The 20,668-nt window shown below is 43.0% G+C and overlaps 1 protein-coding gene across 1 annotated transcript in view; it reads left to right on the forward strand.

The window, feature by feature from the left end:
- The first annotated feature begins 10,067 nt into the window (after positions 1–10,067).
- Positions 10,068–20,668, forward strand: part of CRISPLD2 (cysteine rich secretory protein LCCL domain containing 2) — a 79,559-nt gene continuing 68,958 nt past the window's right edge. Inside the window, exon 1 of the mRNA XM_072636219.1 lies at positions 10,068–10,180. The gene's annotated coding sequence lies outside the window, so the exon portion shown is untranslated. The remainder of the gene's footprint in view (positions 10,181–20,668) is intronic.

Raw genomic sequence — 20,668 nt, forward strand, 5'->3', positions numbered from 1 at the left:
GAAATAAAAAGGGGGAAGGGAAATCCTTTCCCATGTTGGATTCATTTTTGTCTTTTATGACTAAAGAAGAGGATGTGAGAGTCTTAGCAGAGTACTGGTTGTTGTTCATCCTTCCTCGAAAAGGACCAATGACAACAGGAGGGAGATGTCTTGACTTGCAAGTAAATTGGATTTAAGTGGGGTAGAGATGTGTAAAGTCATCAGTCTCACTGGGAGTCAAGAGGGACCTGCCTCTGGCTGAGACCCCGAGAGACATATTTTATGGCACCATATTTGAAGAAAGACATTGAAGAACTCTTGTTTTGCTCATCTGAGCCTTGTGGCTCCCTTTCTTTCCTTCATAAATTTGGACTGCTCAGTAATTTCTTCCTTAGTCTTTGCTTTTTTCCCAAATGCTTTGCATACAATAGCCTTGCTAATCCTCTCAATTATTTTAGAGATACCCTTCTCTGAATCTTGTCTAGTTGTTCTCTTTCTTGATTGCAATTGCAACTGCACACAGAATTCCCAGTGCAGAACCACCATGTTTTTGTCCAATAGTTGGATGATATTTTGTTCCCAATATGTTTTCTGATGTTGTCGAACAATTCAATTGATGAATGAAGGGATGGTCATGGTTCCCAAGGCTCTTTTCTGACTATAGCTAACATTTTCAATCCCTTATATGATAAATATGTTGGGGATTGTTTTCCCCAAAATGCCTTTATTTATGTAACAGGGCTATATTATTTTATTTTATTTATGTATTCACGGCTATAATGACTCTCAGTAGGGACTAGGGGAATGAATCAGTGAGACCATGGGGAAAACAAGAATTATGTATAGGCTGACTTTTCCCAGAGTTCTTGGGTTTCCATTTCCTTTTATCTTGAAAACAGTCCCCCTTGTGAATTCCTGCTATGGCCTTAGAGCAGGAAAGAGTTGAATGCTCAGACTCCATTTTGGGTTTTCCTTTTAAGTGGCTAGAAGGGGATGGCATCCCATTGATCCTACATATTGAAACAAGAGTGGCTGTGACACCTGGAGAGTTGTGGAGGTCCACGTGGAGGGCTAGAGAGCTACAAAACTGCTGTTCTTGGTAACTGTGTGGTTCTCAAAGAGGACCAATGACATCACAAGGACGACATCCCTTGTATATGAATTGGATAAAATTGGAGGACATGAGAATAGGCAGAAGGGAAGTAGGTGAGTTTGAAGAAACTTAGCTATGGTGAGACCAACCAGATGTGTGCCAGCACCTAGCAGCACTCCCACCCTCCTCTTTCAGAGCATTTCCTAAGGCAAATCTTGGCTTGTCTCTAAAACCTGCAAAAACTTACCCTTGTTTCTTGAGAACAGCTGCTGAGGACATTTCAGCAGATTCTAAATGTGCCAAGTCCTTTCTTCGTCTTTTCCTCCTTCCGCCATCTGAAAGGTGGTATGTTTGGGGGGAGGGAATGAGGAAGAGGTCAATACAGCTACCATGACTCCTGCCATGTATTTCTTAAAAAGGTTTTTCCAGTTTTATTGTTTTGTTTACCTTAGCCAATCAACAAGCCCTCATTAAATGATTCCTATGTACCAGCCACTGGACTAAGTCCTGGAGAGAGAAACAAAGGCAAAAACCAAAGACTCTTGTCCTCAGAGACAGCCCATTCATTTAGAGAAAGACAAATGTAAAAACAAAAAATGTACCTATAAAACATATACAAGTAGAAATGGAAGATAATCCCATAGGAAAGGCACGACTAGCATTTGGGCAGCAGAGCAGGAGGGGCCTCTTGTAAAAGAGTGGAGTCTTGCAGGAAAGCAAGGAAGCCAGTTTACAGAACTAAGATGGAAGGCCCTTCTAAACTTGGGGAACAGTGAGTTAGGAAATGGAGTTATTTACTTAAGGAGGTCAGCATCATAGAATTGTAGAAAAGCAAGATTATACAGTGAAGAACTGGGAAACTAGAAAAGTAGCAAGAGGCCAGGCTGGGAAAGGTTTTAAAAGTCAAATGGAATATTTTATTTTTGGTATTGTTGATACATATTGGTATGTTTAGTATTATATTTGGAGGTAATAGGCAGCTACTAGTGTTTAGTGAGTGAGTGTGTGTGTGTGTGTGTATGTGTGTGTGTGTGTGTGTGTGTGTAGGTATAATATGGTCAGACCTGAATTTTAAGAAGATGACCTACTGTTATCTATCAATTTCATCTGATATCATTTCATATCAAATTTCATTTGAATCAAATTCATCAATTAAGAAAAAAATCACAACTGTTTAATTCTATGAATGAAGGGAGTATTAACAAGAAAATAAGTTTTAAAATGTAGGAATTGCGGGTTCTTCCTAGAAATAAGGATTTTCCCCTATTTAGTAATTTTTGAGCATATTCCAGATCAGACCCCTAGATTTATATAGAACCTGGGGGCAACTGCAGCCAGTGGTTTGGGAGAAATTAAGCTTTTCTGACAGGAAATAAGTAGCTCATGTGTAGCTGGAGTGCCATCTGGTGAGTAGTCAGGGGAGCTGAAGTCATTAGGAAATACCAAGTTTTCACTAGCTATTGGTGAATTATATACTCTACCCTTCAGAATGACGAATTAACTAATTATGTACCAACCCTCTGTAGCCTTGGTGTAGAACTGAAACAGTGAAATTGTGTAAATGTTGAGTGGGTGTGACAAATACAACTGAGTCTCTTTCCCTTATCCCCCCCCTTTTTTTTGTCAAATTCAAGAGACTTAAAAAAAAACCCAACCAGTATATTGAAGAAACTCACTAGTGTGTGGAGAAGATGCATGCCAGATCCAAAGACCATCATGAATGTTGCATTGATTTTACTTTTAATCAGATAAAAGATGAGAGATCAGAATTGTCCTTTTGTCCTGAAACTGACTGATGTTTTTGGTACAGGCAGGGATAGTAGCGAGCTGAGAAGCTCGAGCCATAATTCCCCAGCTGGCCATGCTAGGTCCTTTTTCCAGTTTGTGCTTCACGATGACCATACAAGCTTTTTCCTTTACCTCAATCTCTCCATGATTTAATTTCAGCCTCAGAATCTGCCTCGGCAACAAACACCATTCCTTATTCCGTTTCTCAGAGTTGATGCTTAGGGAATCAGCAGACATCTCCTTCCTAGGAGTAGGCTTTCCATGTGGTAATAATGAGAACTCACCACTGTTATTCAAAGTGCCTGATGCCTTATCTCATTTGAGTGGATTCTACAGGTATCATTTCTATTTTAGAAAGACTCAGAGAAATTGCACAATTTGCCCAGGGCTATATGACAGTTTGAGGCAGAATTCAAATTCAGATCTCAACTCAGAGTCTGTCACTTAAACTCACTTTGCCACAGTGCTTCCTAATTCCTCTTTATTCTGTGATATTCTTTTCATATTAGTAGTGGAAAGGAGGAATTGGGGTAGGGATATGTCCACATGCAAGTAGGGGGCAGAACTTGGAAAAACAAATGCTTGACAAAAATACCAGAGAGCCTTTGATGATCCCCTACTGTACTAAATTCAAATTCATTTTCAAGGCCCTTCATAATTAGGCTTTTTGGCTCTGGGGCTTACTTTCCCAACCCCAGATTAAATTGGTAGATTGGACTCCTAGAGGAAGGCTGACCATTCCCCTCTCTATGTGTAAGTCTGAGAGGGTGGGATTGTCTTTCTGTTACATAGTTTATGAACCCCTGTCTATCGTATTTACTCCACATATTATTTGACTAGTTAACATCTCCAGTGATTAGGGTGCCTGTATCAATTGACTAGTTAATATTTCCTTGATACCACTGATAACCATTTACCACCAATTAACCTTCTCAAAGGGGTATTTACTGAAAAGATGTGATAAGAACCCAAATACAAAAATATCCTCCTGAACTGGGGGTAATTCTTCCCTCTCTATTTAGATCTTTGGGGAGAGTTTCTGTTGCTCATCCTTGGTTCTCTAAGATGACCAATGACATCATGGGGTGATATCTTGACTTGCACATGAATTGGATTTAAGTGAGGCAGGGTTATACAAAGTTGTCAGCCTCACTCTCTCAAGACACCAGGGTCACTGGAGTCCAGTGGCAAGACATAGGTTAAGACAACTGGCAATGGCCCCTTGGCTCAAATTTAAAATGGTGCCTACAAAACACTCCCCTCTGAACCAGGGAACACTCTCCTCTATCACCTGGGCCCCTGAGAGAGTAGACTCAAACTCAAAGTGATAGCTATAAAGTATTCCTCCCACTAAGTTTATTTCTGGCTGTGACACAGCCAATGGACCAATTGATTTCTTGCTTTCAGGACATGGTGTCTTGGCTGCTGGGCTGATTCACTACCAGGCTGGGTCAAGCTGGTTGTGCTTCAGACTAAGTGGGTTCACTGGGCTCAACTGTTGTGGCTACAGTAGATTCTACTATCTCATTGGACTTTTGGTGGCTTTTCCAACCTTTTGAAGCTCACAAGGTCATAGCCTGGTCTGTTCCATTTCAGATACTCATTCATTAAGACCAAGAAAGAATAAAGAGAACAAAAGCAGAAGAAACAACTCCCCCCATCTATTTTTGGCCATCTGACAACCAGGTGAGGAAAGCAGACTTCTCCAGAGGTTTTACAGCATTTCTTTCATTTCATTTCAAAGTTCATTTGAAATCTGCCAGGGTGATCAAATTTCTGTGGGAGCTTGTATATGCACTGAGCTCTGGTTCAGCAGCCAATTAGAAGCCTTTCATCACCATACCATAAACTAACAAGATTCATTCACAGAATGTGAGTACCTGCACATACTCAGAAGCAGTGAGTAGGCTCCTCCATTGGGCATCATCATGCATTTTTTTTTTTTTTTGTAGCCTTGATTCCTCTATCTCATTCAGGCTAGAAATGCAAGGGCTGTTCATGGCCTCATCCCGTGCTGATAGGTACAGTAGTTTTGACCTACTCTGTCTCTGACTTGTCCTAACTCATCCCTTCCTTGGCCAATATGTCAATCAACATTTATTAAGTGCCTACTATGTGCCAGACACAGTACTACATAGTCAGGCAACCTGGTGACTCCTCATTCCCAGGGGCTCACTTTATTGCTAATGCCAAATACAGTATGAATACCCAATTATTCTGAAGCTCAGAACTTCTGAGCTCAAGAGATCTAGCAACCTCAGCTTCCTAGTACCCAAGATTACAAGCATGGGCATCATGTATTTCCCATAGATACACAGCTGAATCTGTTGCGCATGCTTGAAGGATTGGGTCCACATTGAACAGTCTCCTATTATATCATCAGCATCAGAATCAGCATCCAATGGACCTGAATCAGAATTTGGGTTCTGCCCCTTACTACTTATGTGACCTTGGGTAAGTCACAGCCTCTCTAGGACTCATTTTCCTCATCTGTAAAATCAAAGAGTTGGATTAGATGGTCTCTAAGGATCTTTCCAGAACTGTTGTATGCTGGAAAGAGTACTGGATTTGGAATCAGAAAACCCAGGTTGGATCTTGCCTCTTCCATCTTCTACCTACCCACGTGATCTTGGACAAGTCACTTAACCTTTTGGCTTCAATGCCTCATCTCTAACATGAGGGGCTTGAACTAGATGGCCTCTGAAGGCTCCCTTCCAGCCCTTGATCCAGAGTCCTAATACTGCTTCAGGACATGATCTCATGGTACTACTTCCATGCCCTCCATCCCTTCTCATCTTGGGTTCTTCTCCATGCTCTTCCCAATACGTTGAAGGTTTTTTCTAAGTCTAATAACATTTGTTAATTAGAATAGCTCACAATTATATAAGGTTTACAAAGTGCTTTATAGGCATGATCTCTTGTGTTCCCTACTCATGATGTAGTAACCATGGGTTTGATCTCCATTTTACAAATAAGATAGAATCAATTGTAAAGAGGTTATGACATGTCCATGGGAATATAGCTAGAACATGTCAGAGAAAAGTCAAACCCAGGACTCTCTTGACTCACATGGCCAGGGCTCTTTTCCTTATACTAGATAGTATCAAGCTTTATTTCCTACTGTTCACTGCTCCCTTAGTTTGGCCACTCTCTTCACTGCCCTGGGAACATGCTCCACTCATTTCTGCCTCTTCCCTTTCATCCCAATTCTTTCTCCTCCCTCTCTCCTTCATCTACAGATTCTATCCAAATACTTCCCACATTCCAAGACCCATCTTCCAGCTCATCTTCCCCTTATTCATAAAGGTTTCTGTTCATGGAGTCAATGTAGTACAGTAATAAAAATTCTGGAACCCAGAGTCGGTAAAGACGTAACTTAAAATCTTGGCTCCCTTGATCCTTCATCTATCTGCCATTTTCTCATCTCTAAAAAGGAAATAGCCCTTTGTACTACATAACTGGTAGGGTTGTATGCTGAAACCTTATAGAAATTGGATCAATTGTCAATCTTAGTCGATTCCAATAGTGTGCTGGTAATTGAGAGAGATAGAGACACAGAGAAAGACAGAGATGTGGGGCGGGGAGGGGAAGAGAGAGAAGGATGGAGAAAGGGGGAGAAAGAGATCCAGAGGGAGAGATAGAACAGCTGATTGTTAATCAGCTCTTTTTTAAAAGAATGGAGGCAAGGAACACTTTTACATTTGCTCTTCATTATTCTTACTATTTTCTCCATCACTTTCTTAAGACAAGCCAGGGGTAGGGAACCTGTGGGCTTGAGGCCACATGTGGCCCTCTAGGTCCTCAAGGGCAGCCCTTTGACTGAATCCAAACTTCACAGAACAAATCCCCTTAATAAAAGGATTTGTTCTGCCTAGGACTCAGTCAAAAGATGGTACCCAAGTACCTAGAAGGTCACACGTGACCTCAAGGCCACAGCTTCCCCACCCCCAGGAGAAAATCAAGGAAACTATATCAAGCCCCAATTTATAGCATTTTCAGTTCCTGAGATGTAAACCCTCACTGAAAATTTACCAGTCCACTCTTGGTTTTAGCTCACTCCAGCACCCCACCCCTGACATTCATCACTGATCTTCTGAGAACGTGATTGGTGCTCAATAAAAATATAACCTGACTGATTAATTAATGAAAGAAAGAAGTGAGCTGGGGAAAGAAAAGGGGCAGAGATGGAGAGATGAAAAGAAGGGTAAGAGCAGTGATGAAAGGAGAAGACAGAGGAGGGAAGAAAACAATGGATGTTTGCTGTTGTTGAAGTATTTCTTTAGATTACCTTTATCAGAATCATCTCAAGGAGCCCAAAGCCTACAGCTACAAATGATTTTAGAGGAAGAAAATGAGGCTTATGATTAACTCTACTGATCAAAAATAACCCTCCCAGAAAATGTTAACTCGGTAGCTATGGCTAAATTCTCAACCTCTAGGCAAAGACATTTAGAAAGGGCCTTCTGAGGGTCAGATTGGGGAATTGTGTACCAACGGGGCCCCAGAAACAGTTATAGAACACATAAAAATCTAAGTAACTGAATGGGATTGGGGGAGATTTCCAGATGACTGGTGCAAATGGAACAATGTGACATGATAGCCCAGTCTGGTTTTAGCCTTGGTAAAAAATTAACTCTTTGTTACTTAAAAACAAACATCTCCATCCATCCCACCTGTTTTCCAAACCTCTTTCTCTCATCTCTCTCCCTTCCTCTGGAAGTGAAGTAAAAGTTTTAGGCAAGTGCTCCCTTCTTTTGGCAGCTTCCTCTGCAAATAGTGGGTTTATTTTGGAGAATATTCATCTATCAAGTCACTCACTGTTCCTAGAACCTTGGTCCCTTCAACTTAAGTAGAGAAGTATTACTCAAATTGCTGAGAGTTCAGAGAAGTAAGAAAGAGAGGAGGGGAAGGGGACAGCATAGAGAGAGAGAGAGAGAGAGAGAGAGAGAGAGAGAGAGAGAGAGAGAGAGAGAGAGAGAGAGGAGAGAGATGGAGGGAGAGACAGAAGCAGGCTAGTCAGCTGAGTCCTTTTTCTCACTGGGACCCATAGCTTCTATTAGAGGACCTTGTCTGGAAGCATGAACCACTGTGGGAACAGGGGCAGATACGGTCATGGTTTATACAAAGCAGCAATCTCCCTGTGCCAGGCAGAACTATTCCCTATGTGACGAGGCAGGCTGTCAATCCGTAGCACTGTTGACGAATGAAACTATTGCTGGGAAAAGTTCCTGACGTCATTTTGACATCACTCTTTTCCTATCTTTGTCAAATTCCTCTAGAATAGAACTCCTGACGGTAGTTTCTGGCAATACATGCCTGCCACTCCATTTTCCTTTTCATCTTCACCCCTCACCTCTGCCTGTCTTTCCCACCCATTTCCCTACCATCTTGTCATGAAGCACTAGTTTCTTCTAGTTTCGAGGAAGTCTTTCTGGGGACTCCTCTTCATTCCAGTGACTTAGTGAGGCTGAAGGAACAGTTGAAGGGGCTTTGGAAAAGTAACAAACATCAATAGGGAAAAGAGTAAGAAAAGTAACGAATACATTGTACAAGACCCAACGGTTATACCCAATAAATGTCTAATAATTTGTAGGATTCAGAACACGGTCATCATCTTCAATTTCCTGACCACACCTCTCACTTTATAAAGGTGGAAACTAAGTTCATGAAGGCAAGTGACTTACCCAAGGTTACACAACTAATGAGAGGCAATGCCAGGGTTCAAACCGAGCTCTTCTGACTTCAAATCCAGCGCTCTTTTGTCTGGAATACATTGTTTTATTTGATCAATAAACGTTTAATAATTAGTGCTATGTGCCAATGTGGGGTGAGTAGTGCTTTATCTAAATTTAGAGGACAAAGCTCCAGTAGAACAGCATACAAATAATTTAGCTAGGAAACCAGTTAATAAGAATATTTAAATGAGCTCCCAGGACGTGAGCTGCTCCCCAGGTAAGCACTTCCTTGGCTCCAACTTCACACCTACTCTCTCAAGGGAACCGAGGACTCATTGGTTCTACTATTTATGGGTCCCTGTATGTGCAAGATTAGGGGTGCCCTAGAATAACATGGGCTCTTCCTGGTGTCTCTTGGGAAGGATTCTGGTGCTTTCCCAGACCACTCAGGCTTCCAGAAGGGTCATTAAGAAGGGGAGCTAAGTATGAGGAGGGGGAAAGTTGATGAGAAGGGGAAACTAGTGTGGGTGAGGGATAGAAAGCTGGGGACCTAAACAGGGGAGCTGGTGAGGGTGAAGGGAGACTTAGAGAGGATGGGAGAGGGAAAGCTGGTGACAATACATGGGTGAGACAGTGGGAGAGAAGGGGGGAGGGGAAGCTGCCCAGGGTGAGGCGGGGCAAAGAGGCAAGCTGGTGAATGTAAGGGAGGGGGAGGGAAATTGCTGAGGGGGGCAAAACCCAAAGCTTTCTCTTGTGGTCACCGCCCAGTCTCAAGGCCTGAGGACGACCTCTCCCTGGGGGAATTTGGTTGCCCTCTGAAAGTAGACGTTTCCACACCTCTCGAGTAGCAAGGGGCTCATTTCCAGCCGCCTGGAGGGCTATAAGGGTGGAAGATCTTCCCTGGTCTCTCCCGACAACGGACACCTTGCTCTGACAGGGAGGTTTGTCAAGGGGACGCCCCTAAGGTGTGCACAGAGACTCCCCCCAAGCTGGACTAGAAGGATGATTCTCGTAGCCACCCCTCTTCCCACTCCCCCTAGGGCCTCAACTCCTTGCCTGCATTGTCCGGGTCTGTTCAGTCCCCTCAATCTCACTTTGCGCAATCCCTCTTCATGCCTCATCCCTCCATCCTTTCTCATCCCCTTCCTTTCAAGTCTCTCTTGGGGCTTTTCAAGCTCAGACCCCCTACTCTCTTGGATACCTCCGTCTCTGAACCTGTCATTCCCTTAGTTCTCCAATGCCCTTCTCTCTCTCTTTATAGCCCCCTGCCCAGTCTCCTAAACTCCTCACTGCCCGCATCCCTCTCACCCCCCGCCCCTCCACCCTCCTCCTTCCCACTCTCCCCAGCCTGACCAAGGGGCGGAGCCGCGCGGAGAGCGAGCCTTTCTTGGAGCCTCCTTATCCTCCTGCCTCGCCCCCATCCCCCTCCCCCCACCCTCCTACTGGTCCCGGAGGAACCGAGCCCGCCCTCCGGGGAGGGGGCAGGACCTAGGACCTGAGCATAAAAGGCGTGGGGCCGCGGGGGCTGCTCCTCACTCGCAGCGGGCTGCTGAGACCTGCGGCGTATCCTCTCGCTCCGCTCAGCTCCAGTCCTACGGGATCGATCCCCTGTGCGGACGCGCCGAAAGTCAGCGGCTCCGGGGAGGTGAGTGCCCCCCGCCATACCTTTCCAGCCCTTCATTGAGTCTCTGGACTCAATGTTTGCATCTGGAGGACTGAGATCTCATTCATTTCCTCCACTTCTAATCACACTAAGGGCTCTTTGCTATTAGACAACTTAAAATAAGTAGCTGGGGGCGAAAAGCAGCGGAGAAGGCTGAACTGGAAGACACCCGCTTCAAATCCTGCTCTGATGCTTATCCCTGTGCCTCAGTTTCCTCATCTGTAAACTAGGTGACTTCTTCCAGCTCTAAATCTATGGTCACACTTTATCTTAAAGTTTTCACTGTGGCACATAGCAATAATAACACCAGTTCAGGTTTTACAGTTTCCAAAGTCAGTGTAGAAAAAGTATCGTCATACAGTGCCTAGGGTGTCGTTTTTAATAAGTGCTTCTTGAGTGCTTATCCCCATTTCACAGATGAGACTCAGATTAAGTCAAGTGATTTTCAGGATTTTAGCCTCTAGACTAGGGGGAAGATGTGAGGTTTACAGAGAGCTCTCCCGACAGTCCTGGAACATAGACAGTGTCAGCTTTATTGCTCCTGCTTTACAAACGAAGAAACTGTGACCCAGAGAGGTAAAAATCATCTGCCCAGAGTCCTACAGCTAGTAAAGTATCACAGTTGGGACTGTGACCCAGGATGTTTGCTTCTCAGAGCAGGTCTGATATCAGTGTACTATCATTTAATCCAAGTCTTTTGTTTTATAGCTGGGGAAACTGAGGCACAGAGAGATTAAGTGATTTAGGATCATAGAATCAGAACCAGATTACCTTAGAGATCATCTGATCCAAATCTCTCTTTTTATGGTGAGGAAAGTGAAGCCTGGAGAGCTTTATCAAAATCACATAGGTAGTAAGTCACAAAGGCAGGATTTCAATCTACAGCTGGAACCTTTTGTACTAGATCACTTGTGGTTGTAGAAGGCATTCAGATAGTAGTGAGGATGGTGACATGGTTGTGTGCATTCAGATATGTGGAGGGATGGGTGGGTACATATGAATGATGTATGTCAAAGTATCTGCCCATGTATCGGAGTTCTAGAAGGCTTTGAATGAATGAATGTCTTCGTCAGCTTCTATTATGAGTAGACACTCTGGGAACACCTGCTGGTGCTGGCTGCTGGAGAGGGAAAGACATCTCCTGATGGGCTGACCATCTAGCTGAGGAGAGAAACTATGGACATTTAAAGCTCTACAATGGTGTATGGTAACACAGGCTAAGTCTAGGGTGATTTGTATAGTCAATCACTAATGGAAGGCTTCAGAGATAGCAGGGATCACCAAGGGTTGGCACCTAGAAAGTTTCTTGGGGGAGATGGGACTGAAGTTGGGCTTTAGAAGAACAGTAGGACTTGGTAAGTTACTTTCACTTAAAACCAGCTTGAATTCTGGACAAGCTGTTGCTCCTTTTTTTTTTCTCTTCATAAAACAGAGTGTACTTGTGTAAATGACAGTCTTCACTTTCAACCAATACTGAATTCAAACCTTGTTTGATGTTTGGCCACTCCTATGTAGAGTATGTATATTTGGGTACAAACCTACCCACTTACCATGAGGCTCAGGGCTTCCACAGAGTACATTCTCTTGGGTTTTCATTAGTTCTTTTGTGTGAAATGGGTGGGTTAAGTGGATCCTTGCCCAGAGTGGTCACTGTGAGCAAAGGGGATACCTATGCCAAAAGAGACATTGCTGGGGGTTTACACATGTTACTTACATGGAGGGTACCTGGAATTTTGCCTCTGGCCCAGAGGTTCAGCAGTTCTGAATGCTGTGTGGGCTTCCCTTAGTGCCTCCTTTCCCTCCCTTTTCTGTACTCTTCACTTTCACCCCCATCCAGTTAAGGGGACAGTTCTGATGGCATCAGTTGTAGTAGCATGCCAGTGTGATGTTGGGAAAAGAGCACTGGATTTAGAACCAGAGTATCTGAGTTTAGCCACTTATTACTTGTTGAATCTTGGAAGAGTCTCCCCTACCCTATAAAGTCTTGTAAATAATAATTAAGTATAGCTGGGGATCTGACCAGAATTTATAAAATGAGGAATTTAGCCTAGATGATTATGAAAGGCTCTCTCTATAGATTTAGGATCTATGATTGTTACTCAACCAAGCAGAATTTTGTAGGGACCCAACAATTTAAGATTTTCACACAGGGTAGATCGGCTGTTTTGAATGGGGGTGAGGGGAAGGAGGGCAAAGCCTGGAGTATTTTGGGGAAGGGAGTGGATGTAAGAAATACAATTCTGCCATACACTCTGGAAAACCTACAACCCTGCTGGGAGGGTCTGAATTTAGAGAAACTTTGAAAGGAAGTAACTGGGAGTTGAGTTTACTTGGCCCACTTGGAAATGGATGGAGCAAACAGGATACTGAATTTGCTTAGAGAACTGATCATATTCATTTCATCTCCCCAAGAGGAGAAAATGCCACTCCTGTAGGACATCTCCACGTGAGCCATTGTGCTAAGCTTGATGATTGTTATTTGGGAAGGGGACCTCTCACCAAATGGTGACCTTCCTTGCCTCGATGGATCTGGAAAATACCTTAACTTTGTCACCAGTGGTGATTTGTTCTGTATGTGAGGTGCCTCTGTGTCTGACTGCTTGGGGCCCAGGAGACCATTTCTGCAGACTCATTGGTTTCTGATCAATCCCAGATGTGCTAGAATGGCATCACTCAGTTGGGGCTGATGGATTTTAAAGGAAGAAAAATACAGTCTGGGTATTTTTTTTTTCAGTTTGTTCAGCTGAATAGATGCTCATAACTTCATGTGACAGGAATCTGAGAGCATCCATTAAATCCTCAAACTAAGCACATCTTGTTCTGGGGTGGGGAGGGGGGCAGGAGTAGGAGAGGAGGGATTTCATTCCTTCTCCTTCCCTTTCTTGCCCTGGAAATTTCATATTGACAGTCCCAGTGAAAAGGGAGAGGTGTTTGAGTTCCCTGAGTCTACTGCTTTGAACAGAGAGAACGGATCTCCTCTTGCTCCTCCGTCACCCCCATTAGCCTTGCTTTGTGACTCTGGCTGTGTAAGCATGGTTAGTATTAGAACAGACTCCGCTTTCCAAAGGACAGTGCCTTGTATTCTGGGGAGATGACCTTTCGATTTAGTCTGCCAGAGAGGGCAATTTATCTTCCCTAGATTTCTACAAACCACAGTTTTAGAAACGTGGCTCTGCTATGGTTGAGCAAACCTCTAGACAGTGTATTTTTCCAATGCCATTTATTATGGGAGAGGTAGTTTGGCACAATAGGTAGGGACCAGACTTGCAGTCACCAAGACCTCATACATTTCCTATTTCTATGACCCTGGGCGAGCCTTTCTGAGGCTTGGCTTGAAAATGGGAATAACAGAGGCAGCTAGGGAGTGAAGTGGATAGAGCCCTGGCCCTGGAGTCAGAAGGACTTGAGTTCAAATCCGACCTTAGACACTTACTAGTTGTGTGATCCTGGGCAAGTCACTTAACCCTGATTGTCTCAAAAAAAAAATGGGAGTAATAAGAGACCCTACATCACATAGTAATTGTAAATATCGAGTGAGATAATCTGTGTAAAGTGTAAAGTTTTACAGGGTTATGTAAAAGTCAGCTCCTATTATTTTAGAGGGCTAGCCTTAGAGTCAGTAAAACTTGAGTTCAGATCCTGCCTCTGATACATACTGACTGTGATCTGGGCAAGTCACTTAACTTTTCAATACCATCAGGTAATAGTTTAAAAAGGACCACTTACAGACAAGTTGTAATACTGAGAAATCAGTGAAATCACAGGACTGGATCACAGGTGCTGAAGAGCCCTTCCCTTGAAATATCCTTGACCTAGAGATCTCCATTTCTGGGAAGCTTACTTTACTGCTCAGCACAGAATGGCAATGTCTTCAGAAAGGTCAGTCTTCTATTTCGGATCCTTTCAAACTTTTTTTTTTTGTTTTAAAGAACTGTCAGAGCTAGTTCAGCTGAAGAGACCACTGAATGGAAAAGAGCCATTTTCAATTGGTTTAGATCAGAACCTTTATATCCAACCTTCAAGTTTGATAAAGCATAAGGATGGTCACATTCTAGGAGCCCCATCACTCATCCCCTGTGCTCTAATTACCCTGGACCTTATTTCTTTACCTCTCACATGAAGCATCATCCTTGGCTCTCCACTCTTCCTTCATCATCCCCTACTCCCAAATCCAATCAGTTACTACATATCATGACAGCTGGATGGCAAAGTGGAGAGAATGCTGGGTTTGGAGTCTAGAAGACCTAGGTGCAAATCCATCCTCAGATACTTACTTGTTGGATTACTTTGGGCAAAGACAAGTAAAAAACAGTCCCTCCTTTCAAGAAGTTCACAGTCTAATGGGACATAATTTATGTTCTAACCAAAGTGACCTACTTGTACCCCATACACATTTAATCATTTAACCTCTGCCTGCCTCAGTTTCCTCAACTGTAGAATGGGGGATAATCACAACATATACTTCCCAGGGGTATTAAGTCAGACCACTGTAAAGTACTAACACAGAATCTAGCACATAGTAGGTGCTTAATAAATGCTTATTCCCTCCCCCCTAACATCAACCCCACAACATCTCTCATATCTATCTCTTTTTGTCCACCTAGGCAGCAACCTAGGTCATACCCTCATCATATCTTGCCTAGACTATTATAGTTGTTTTCTAATTGGCCTCCATGCCCTTATCCCCTACAGTTGCCAAGTTTTTATACATGTATGTATACATACATACATATATGTTTTTATGTACGTATGTATACATACACACATTCATATAAATGTTTGTTAGCTTTTAGCAGGGTCTGTCTTTCCCAGACTGAAAGCAGAGTAGCTATTGCAGATTGGTGAGGAAACTTTGAGCTGCTCCATGTCCAGCCTGGGCAGACTCATCTGTTCTTAGGCAGCCTGGTGGCCTCCCAAACCTGGGGGCTTACCATATTGGTGTTGGAATTCTTATAGGCACATAATAACGAAAGGTAATATTTAGAGAGCACCCACTACGTGCGGAACACTGTGCTAAGTGCTTTACAAAAGTCTCAGTTGTCTCAAGTTTCATCAGCTCCCTATGGCCTCTAGGATGAAATTCAAATGCTTCTGTTTAAAGGCCAATCTGACTCTGGCTTATTCTTGCTTAACCCCCTCACATAGTCAGGAAGCAAGCATTTATGAAGTACCTACTGTGTGCCAGATGCTTTGCTAAGTGCTAGGTTTATAAACAGAAGTAAAAAACAGTCCCTCCTTTCAAGGAGTTCATAGTCTAATGGGACATAATTTATGTTCTAACCAAAATGACCTACTTGTACCCCATACACATTTAATTTCCTGCTACCACGTGTCTGCACAGGTTGCTAGATGGTGCAGTGGATAGGGCGCCAGACTTGGAGTCAGGAAGACTTGAGTTCAAATTTGATACTGACTAGCTGTATGACCCAGGGCAAGTCACCTTGTTTGCCTCAGTTTCCTCATCTGTCAAATGAGAAGGAAATGACAAAGCACTCTAGTGTATTTGACAAGAAAACCCCTCATGGGATCAGGGAGAGTTGGATATGACTGAACAACAACTGAGCTGTGTCTACACTGACTGTGCCTTTCCTTCTCTCCTTAAGACTGAAATGCTTTCCCTTCCTACCTCTTCCTCATGGAACCACTCCATCCCTCAGCTGTAGTGTCACACCTTACAGTAGGCCTTTCCTCACTCTCCCTGTTGTTAAAACTTAGGCCCCGATTATCTTGTACTTACCTCTACTCTGCGGTCATGTCCTGAATTCACATTCCTGTCCCCCCAGTGGACTGGAATGTCTTTGAGAGCAGGAATGGTCTCATTTTTGACCTCCAACATGGTACCTAGTATACAGAAGGTGATTAATAAATGCTTATTGGATTGAGGGGATTGGAATAGCTGACCTCTGAAGTCCCTCCCTGTTCTAAGGCTAGGATGCCTTGGTCCTCCTACAGCAGGGTTTCCTAATTAGGAGGTCTAGATCCATCAGAAGATCCGGAAACCTTGGCTGGGCTCCAAGTCAGTTTGCCAAGGTTCTCAATGAGATCCCATCCCCTTCAAAGACCTGACTAAGCCTGTCACATCTTCTTTGTTCCTTGTTGTATTCCTGTTAGCACTTAATCCTCTCTAACCTCCTTTCATTTCCCCTCTCAAGCATAGAAAGATTTAGACCTGGCAGAAATTTTAGAGATTGTTTAATAGGACCCTCTTACCCCATTTCACAGATTAGGGAACTGACCTGCACCAAGGTCAGCTTCCTTGCCCATCATCACACAGACCTAAATATCAGAACTTGGGTCCTTGTTGGCTGTGGAATTAATATTCCTTCTACTGTACAATACTCTCTCCAAGTCCTGGGTTCAATCTGAGCTCTGAATTTACTATCTGTGTGATTGTGAGCCAGTCATATCTGTCCACAAACATTTATTAGGCACTTTTTATGCACCAGGCACTTTGTTTGCCTCTCTGGGACTCAGTTTCCCCTTCTGTAAGATGACAGAGTTAGACTAGATGACCTCTCTAATAACTTCCAGTTTTATATGCAGAATCCCATGCTTTTTTTTTCTAAGAAGCTGGACAAAGGCCATCAAAGTTTCTATAAAGTTCCTTGTATCCCATGTATAACATTTAATTTGTATTATAAGAGTATTATTTTTGGCCTCGACTATCTCGAGAAACTAATGTTGTCGGTCACAGTTCGCTGAGAAAAATGATTATTAATAGCTTATGATCTGGGGAAATGGAGTTTCCCCTTTCTTTTGTATTTTCAAGACCTCATTCTCTGAAGGTTGAGCTAACCTTCTCTAGCTCACCCAACCCTATAAGGCATCTCTAAGCTCAGGTGAATACCATACAATCAAGGTTGGGTGGAGACGGCCTTTCCTCTAGATCGGAGCTTCTTAAACCGTGAGTCCTGACCCAGTACCGGTCTGGGTAGTGTCTCTATGGAGTATAGACTCTGCAGAGAGCCCAAGGCTATCTAGTCAGAGTATAGACATAGTTTCTCTCTCCAAGGGTGACATGATGTCATTTTCTGCCCCTTGCCTCTCATTGTGCTAAACAGAAAGAGGTGATGACTACTTCTCTTCCAAAAGAACACGTAAGCTCTGAATCTGCCCCACCACGACTGTCTCTGGTCTAAGAAAGATGACCAAACGATCATCATTTTATTAATAACTTGCTGGCCTTACTAATAACGGGATTAAATTACCCAGAAACTATGTCTCTTGAACCTTTTTAATCATTAAAGATTATTATTTTATTATGTATGTATTAATTATAATCTTTAAGATTATTTATTAAAGTTAAAGAGCACAGGCTTGTTCCTTCCTCCCCTTAGGATAGAAACATCTGGAGGGTAAGGATTATTTCATTTTTGTCTTTGTGCCCCCACAACTTAGCATTGAATCTAGCACTTCATGGAATTTAACCCTTTGGAGCACAAAATATATACTAGGGGAAAGTAGTTATTGGTTTTGTTTATCCACCTCACATAGTCAGGCAGCAAGCATTTATGAAGTACCTACTGTGTGCCAGGTGCTGTGCTAAGTGCACTTACTGATCTTGTAGGACTTATTGGTCTTGTAGGAGAGGAGAGTGGGATCTGCAAGGTTGTGAAACACCCCCTAGGATAAAGGGAATAGAGAAGGATTTTTTTTTCAAAATTGGACATTAATCTATTTTATACCACCAAATCTTTCTGTGGACCATGTTATTTTGGTAATACAAATCTCACTTGCACTTTAGAGGAAAAATACCACTAGTGATAGATTTTTTTCTTAAATATCTCACAAAAGTAGTTTGAGAATAATGATGGCTAACATTTATACTTCATTTGAAGATTTGAAAAGTGCTTTACATGTTATTCCAGTCAATTCTTACAAGAGCCCTGGGAAGTAAGTGCTATTATTATCCCTATTTTATAGATGAGGAAACTGAGGCAAAAAGTGGTAAAGTGACTTGCCCAGGGTCACCCAGGTAATAAGTATCTGAGGCCATTTTTGAATTCAGATTTTCCTACGTCTAAGCCCAATGCACTATGCTCTATGGCTCCACCTGGCTGTTCTTCTAAGTGCAAGGTGGGATATAAATACTGCCTCTTTTTAGGAGACCATTTGCTGTGACCAGGGCAAGCCCCTGTTCTAATGATGCCTGTGATTTGCTTCCAAGCGTGCAAATGTTTGGCAAACTTGCATCCTTTACTTTGTTCAAATGGGGGAAGAGCGACTCATCCTTGTACAGCTGGCCCAGATAGTTCAGAGCAAAGTCAAATAGTAAAGATAGGGGTAGGTTTATGTTTTGTTTTGTTTTTTAGGAGCTAAAACTTTGATTTTCCTCCAGGGCTGAGATGTCTTATGCACCAGTTGACTTCTTCAGGTGGAGGAAAAGTTGTTAGCATATTTATAAGCAACAGAAGGCCTGCCTTTCTCCAAGAAGAATGTGAAGCCTGTTTCCTCATACATCAGAGGTTGCTTGTAATATTGCCACATCGTGCAATAAGACTAATAAGAAATGCATTAAGAAGACTGGCTATTTCTCATCATTCATTCAGAAAGTATTCTATACCTACTGTATTCTCAGTACAATGTTAGGGGGTTCAGAAGAAGTCATTGCCCTGGCCCAGAGGAACATACACTTGGCTTGAAAAGAAAATGCAAATATGGGTGAGAAAACTGGAGATCCGCCAACGTGTGTTATATTAATAAATGTGGTATTGGCTCTAGTCTATAGGCTGTAGGAGTTGGAAGGCCACTAGGGATCATCCTTAGAGCCCAGAGCTTTTTAATCTTTTTGTGTGTCATGGATCCCTCTGGCAGTCAGTGTGGTGAAACGCCTCAGAATCATGTTTTTAAATGCATAAAATAAAATGCAGGGGATTAAAAAGGAAACCAATTATCTCAAAGTCAAGTTATCAAAATATTTTTTTTTAAAGTTCATGGCCCTCAGGTTATGATGATCCTTGCTTATAATCTGATCTAGATAGTTCAAATCTCTCATTTTACATATCAGGAAACTGAGGGAAAGTGACTGGACCAAGGTCAAATAGGGAGTAAATAGAGCTGATATTTGAAAACAAATATAACTCTTCTTCCACCCTTTCTTTAACATCCATGCAGTCCAACCTTCCCCAAGCCTGACAACTGTCACAGAACCACCTCTAATGTATAGCCACTTTGTCCTTGAGGTGGACAGTACCTCAGGGTGGAGGCTCTTTACTGTGTCCCAGGAAGAAGGGAGGAAGGCTAGGAAAACATGGTAGGGGGTAGGATTCCAAGTTTGGGAACCACTCTTCACAACTCCACTCAAATCTAATATTTTAATATTTCTTATAAGCAAGGACTTTAAAATTATGCTATCTTTACTTGCAAGAGGGTTTCTGTGACATTAACCCCAAAGATACCTTAGAGTGAAGCATTTTAGCACTTCATTCATTTGCTTCATAAGCATTTGGTTGTGAAGCAGTATGGCACAGTGGTTAGGCCACTGACATAAACCATCTGTGGCCCTGGACAAGTCCCTTGATCTCCTAGTGCTCGAGAAAATTCTCCAAGATACCAAGTTGCTGAGAAGGTATCAATTTGCCTTTGTAGAAGGAAGTTTCCTCATCTGAATTCCCTAAACTCATGAAATCACAGGGCTAATCTCCATCTGTAGGAATATTTCTTCTTGTTGTTCAGTCATTTCAGTCATGTCCAACTCTTTTGTTGGTAGAGATACTGTAGTAGTTTGCCATTTCCTTCTCCAACTCATTTTACAGATAAGGAAACTGAGGCAAACAAGGTGAAGTGACTTGCCCAGGGTCACACAGCTAGGAAGTATCTGAGGCTGGATTTGAACTCAGGTCTTCCTGACTTCAAGCCCAGTGCTCTATCTTCTGCACCACCTAGCTGCACATCATTTGCAGAGTGCTATACCAGGTTTTTAGGAAACACCGACAACAAATACATGATGGGCCTTGCACTCATGGAGCGGATAGTCTAGTAGAGGGAATAAGACAGGGGTGGATAAATATAATACAAAATAGAACGTGAAAAGAGCATGTGAGGAGTAGAGAGTGCTAAGATCAGGTGAGTGGGAAATCATTTCCAGTTGGGAGTATGGAGGCTTCTTGGAGAGTGTCCCATTCAAAGTGGGACAGGTAGAGGGGGGGCTGGGAGAAAGAGCAGGGAGGGGAGAGGTGCTCCCTGTCTCTCTCTGTCTCCCCTAGTTAGTTTAGTAGTGAACAGGTCCACCTCCTCTCAAATCTCTCTTTGTCACAAAGCATCTAGGACAGGTTCCTACTGCAAAGGCTTATGATACGTTTGTACAATGCAATATCCAACTATCTATAAACTCTCTGGGAGAAGCCTCTGAAAGAAGGAATTGTTCTCGGAACTGGATCGAAGTCTGGGCCTCTTCTCCCGCCTCCCTGCCCCCACCCCATCTTCAACACAGACAAATTTGTTCTCATTTTAAGGAAAGCACCAGGCAGA

The sequence above is a fragment of the Notamacropus eugenii genome, chromosome 1, assembly GCF_028372415.1.
Source record: "Notamacropus eugenii isolate mMacEug1 chromosome 1, mMacEug1.pri_v2, whole genome shotgun sequence".
Taxonomy (NCBI): Eukaryota; Metazoa; Chordata; class Mammalia; order Diprotodontia; family Macropodidae; genus Notamacropus; species Notamacropus eugenii.